The following is a 5,000-nucleotide window of genomic DNA, read 5'->3' as shown; positions in this document are numbered from 1 at the left end:
TCCCGGGCATTCGTCCCGGGACGGGGACGGGGACAGGGACAGGGACAGGGTCGGGAGAGTCCAGGCGGCTTCACTTCCGTGTCCAGCCATCTGATTGCCCAGATTCCCTCGGCCATCTGGTCGCCCGGATCCCCTCGGGCATCTGGTCGCCCGCAACGCTTTCCTATAAGGGCGACCAGATGGCCGAACTTCCCTGGAAGTCCCGATGAGGTGCCATTCGCCGCCCGGATCCCAGCGAGGGCTCCAGGAGGTCGGGTACATTCGCGCCTTGGGTCCCCTCTGTCACCTCGCGTGCACAGATTACAAGAAAAGGGGGTAATTTTCCTCCGGATTACTAGGGAGAAGGGTACGCCCGGACACCCCTCCGAGGCTGGCGGTTCTCTGCCATGGGGACCAGATGGGCTATGCCTGGGCAACACCTCCCTAGGCCACCCGGGGCTTCCTTCCTCCAGGCCAACCGCATGTCAAATTGCCCAGGACGGGCTCCATGGCTCCTGGGCAGTCGTCACCCGGGCGTCCGGGGCTCCATCCAGGCTGACGGCATGGAAAAGTGCCCAGGACAGGCTCCATGCGTCCCGGGCATTCATCCCCCGGGCGTCCGGGGCTCCATCCAGGCTGACGGCATGGCAGAGTGCCCGGGTCGTGATCCATGGTTTCCAGGGATGTCCTCCCCTGGGTGTCTGGGGGCTCCAGGCCGAATGCATGGAAAAGTGCCCAGGACGGGCTCCATGCGTCCCGGGCATTCGTCCCCTGGGCGTCCGGGGCTCCATCTAGGCTGACGGTATGGCAGAGTGCCCGGGTCGGGCTCCATGGTTTTCACGGTGGCCCTCCCCTGGGTGTCTGGGGGCTCCAGGCCGAAGGCACGGAAAAGTGCCCAGGACGGGCTCCATGCGTCCCGGTCACTCGTACCCCGGACGTCCGGGGCTCCATCCAGGCTGACGGCATGGCAGCGTGCCCGGGTCGGGCTCCATGGGTCCCGGGCAGCCCTCCCCCGGGCGTCCGGGGCTCCCACCTCCAGGCAGACGGCATGTCAAAGTGCCCAGGACGGGCTCCATGAGTCTGGGACAGTCCTCCCCCGGGCGTCTGGGACACCCGTCTCCATGAGGCCAACGGCATAGGCAAAGTACCCAGGACGGGCTCCATGGGTCCCGGGCAGACCTCTCCCCGGGCATCCGGGGCTCCCACCTCCAGGCCGACGGAATGTCAAAGTACCCAGGACGGGCTCCATGGGTCCCGGGCAGCTTCCCCCGGGCGTCCGGGGCACCCACCTCCAGGCCGACGGCATGTCAAAGTACCCAGGACGGGCTCCACGGGTCCCGGGCATTCCTCCCCCCAGGTCGTCCGGGCCCTAGAGCTCCGGTGGTCCAACCTGCGCCTGAGGCCCAGCCGGGGTCCAAGAGCCCTGCCTTGCGTGGGCAGGAAGTCAGGAACCCCACCGCGAAGGCTTGGGATGGATGGGGAGCTGGGAGTCCTTTCGATCCCGGCCATCTGGTCGCCCGCGATGCTTTCCAATGGGGCGACCAGATGGCTGGGCTTCCCTGGAAGTCCCGATGAGGTGCCATTCGCCTCCCGGATCCCAGCTAGGGCTCCATGAGGTCGGGTTCTTTTACGCCTTGGGTCCCCTCTGTCACCTCGCGTGCACGGATTGCAAGAAAGGGGGGTAATTTCCCTCCGGATTACTAGGGGCAGGGTACGCCCGGACACCTCTCCAGGGCTGGTGGTTCTCTGCCCGGGGGACCAGATGAGATATGCCTGGGCAACACCTCCCCCGGGCGTCTGGGGGCTCCATTCTCCGGGCCAACGGCATGGCTCAATGCCCAGGACGGGCTCCACGTGTCCCGGACAGACCGCCCCTGGGCGTCCGGGGCACCCATCTCCAGGAGGCCAATGGGATGGCAAAGTACCCGGGAAGGGCTCCACGGGTCCCGGGCAGCCTTCCCCCGGGCGTCCGGGGCTCCCACCTCCAGGCCGACGGCATGTCACACTGCCCAGGACAGGCTCCATGGGCCCCGGACAGACCTCCCCCCGGGCGTCCGGGGCACCCATCTCCAGGAGGCCAACGGGATGGCAAAGTACCCGGGAAGGGCTCCACGGGTCCCGGGCAGCCTTCCCCCGGGCGTCCGGGGCTCCCACCTCCAGGCCGACGGCATGTCACACTGCCCAGGACGGGCTCCATGGGCCCCGGACAGACCTCCCCCCGGGCGTCCGGGGCACCCATCTCCAGGAGGCCAACGGGATGGCAAAGTACCCGGGAAGGGCTCCACGGGTCCCGGGCAGCCTTCCCCCGGGCGTCCGGGGCTCCCACCTCCAGGCCGACGGCATGTCACACTGCCCAGGACGGGCTCCATGGGCCCCGGACAGACCTCCCCCCGGGCGTCCGGGGCACCCATCTCCAGGAGGCCAATGGGATGGCAGAGTACCCGGGAAGGGCTCCACGGGTCCCGGGCAGCCTTCCCCCGGGCGTCCGGGGCTCCCACCTCCAGGCCGACGGCATGTCACACTGCCCAGGATGGGCTCCATGGGCCCCGGACAGACCTCCCCCGGGCGTCCGGGGCACCCATCTCCAGGAGGCCAACGGGATGGCAGAGTACCCGGGAAGGGCTCCACGGGTCCCGGGCAGCCTTCCCCCGGGCGTCCGGGGCTCCCACCTCCAGGCCGACGGCATGTCACACTGCCCAGGACGGGCTCCATGGGCCCCGGACAGACCTCCCCCGGGCGTCCGGGGCACCCATCTCCAGGAGGCCAACGGGATGGCAGAGTAACCGGGAAGGGCTCCATGGGTCCCGGGAAGCCCTCCCCCGGGCGTCCGGGGCTCCCACCTCCAGGCCGACGGCATGTCACACTGCCCAGGACGGGCTCCATGGGCCCCGGACAGACCTCCCCCGGGCGTCCGGGGCACCCATCTCCAGGAGGCCAACGGGATGGCAGAGTAACCGGGAAGGGCTCCATGGGTCCCGGGCAGCCCTCCCCCGGGCGTCCGGGGCTCCCACCTCCAGGACGAAGGCATGTCAAAGTGCCCAGGGCGGGCTCCACGGGCCCCGGGCAGCCCTCCCCCCGGGCGTTCGGGGCACACATCTCCAGGAGGCCAACGGCATTGGCAAAGTACCCGGGAAGGGCTCCACGGGTCCCGACCAGGCTTCCCACGGGCGTCCCGGGCACCCTCCTCCAGGCCGACGGCATGTCAAAGTGTCCAGGACGGGCTCCATGGGTCCCGGGCAGCCCGCTCCTGGGCGTCCGGGGCTCCCACCTCCAGGCCGACGGCATGTCAAAGAGCCCAGGACGGGATCCACGGGTACCGGGCAGTCCTCCCCCGGGCGTCCGGGGCTCCCATCTCCAGGCCAACGGCATGGCTCAATGCCCAGGACGGGCTCCATGGGTCCCGCGCAGGCCTCCCCCGGACGCGTCCGGGGCAACCATCTCCATGAGGCCAACGGCATTGGCAAAGTACCCGGGAAGGGCTCCACGGGTCCCGGGCAGGCCTCCCCCGGGCGTCCAGGGCACCCACCTCCAGGCCGACGGCATGTAAAAGTGCCCAGGACCAGTTCCACGGGTCCCGGGCAGTCCTCCCCCGGGCGTCCGGGGCTCCCTTCCCCAGGCCAAAGCATTCCAGAGTGCCCAGGACGGGCTCCACGGGTCCCGGGCGTCCAGGGCTCCCTTCCCCGGGCCAACGGCTTGTCAGAGTGCCCAGGACGGGCTACGGGCCCCGGGCGTCCGGGGCACCCTTCCCCGGGCCAGCGGCATGTCAGAGTGCCCAGGACGAGTTCCACGGGACCCGGACGTCCGGGGCTCCCTTCCCCGGGCCAACGGCATACAGGAGTGCCCAGGACGGGCTCCACAGGTCCCGGTCGTCTGGGGCTCCCTTCCCCGGGCCAACAGCTTGTCAGAGTGCCCAGGACGGGCTCCACGGGTCCCGGGCAGTCCTCCCCCGGGCCAACAGCAGGTCAGAGTGCCCAGGACGGGCTCCACGGGTCCCGGGCAGCTCCATGCCCAAACCCATTTGAAAACCCGCCGCAGCGAAGGGGTTATAGGCGGCCATCTATTCGAATGCACAAATGCATGCTGTGACATCGCATTCCTTTACAGCGAGATGCCTTGGCATCGCAAGTCAGTAGATCAACTTGATCTAGAGGACACACAAACTAAAGGCATAATACAATCTATTTTTCAAACTCCAACCTGCGCAACAGGAGGGAAAGTGTTGATATACTAGCCCCTTCAGTGCTAATGACGGCTCCTGCTCGTCACGATTCCAGTAGGGAAGGTGTTGGTACATTCCTTATGTTGGAGCGCCATCTAGAGCAAGTCCGGTAGATAATGTGTTTGCAATAGTAGCGCGCAATGCTTTCCAATGGGGCGACCAGATTGCCGGGCTGACATGGAAGGCCTGAGGTCCAGGGGAGGGCGGCCTCCCCATCCCGGGCGCTGTCCTTGGTCCTGCTGCGTGGCAGGGTGCCCGGGACGGGGTCCTGGAGGGCCCGGGGAGGCTTCCCCCTGCGCCTCCGGGCTTGGGAGCCCAGGCTGGGTCCAGGGGCCCGGCCGGGCCCCGGGTCGGGTGCCACGGCCCTGGGCCCTGTCTCCCAGCCTGCCGCACTGCCAAGGGCCCGGAAAGGGGTTCCGGTGTGCCCGGGGAGCCTCCCCTTGCTTGGCTGGGTTCAGGAGCAGTGGCTAGGGCCCCTGAGGGCCCGGGGAGGGCGGCCTCCCCACCCCGGGCTCTGTCCTTGGTCCTGCTGCGTGGCAGGGTGCCCGGGATGGGGTCCGGAGGGACCGGGGAGGCGTCCCATGCACCTCCGGGCTTGGGAGCCCCGGCTGCGTCTAGGGGCCCGGCCGGGCCCCGGGTCGGTTTCTCCGGCCCTGGGCCCTGTCTCCCAGCCTGCCGCACTGCCAAGGGCCCGGGAAGGGGTTCCGGTGTGCCCGGGGAGCCTCCCCTTGCTTGGCTGGGTTCAGGAGCAGTGGCTAGGGCCCCTGAGGGCCCGGGGAGGGCGGCCTCCCCACCCCGGGCT

This window comes from Lissotriton helveticus, chromosome 10 (assembly GCF_964261635.1).
Source record: "Lissotriton helveticus chromosome 10, aLisHel1.1, whole genome shotgun sequence".
Classification (NCBI taxonomy): Eukaryota; Metazoa; Chordata; class Amphibia; order Caudata; family Salamandridae; genus Lissotriton; species Lissotriton helveticus.
Note: the sequence above shows the minus strand (reverse complement) of the source record.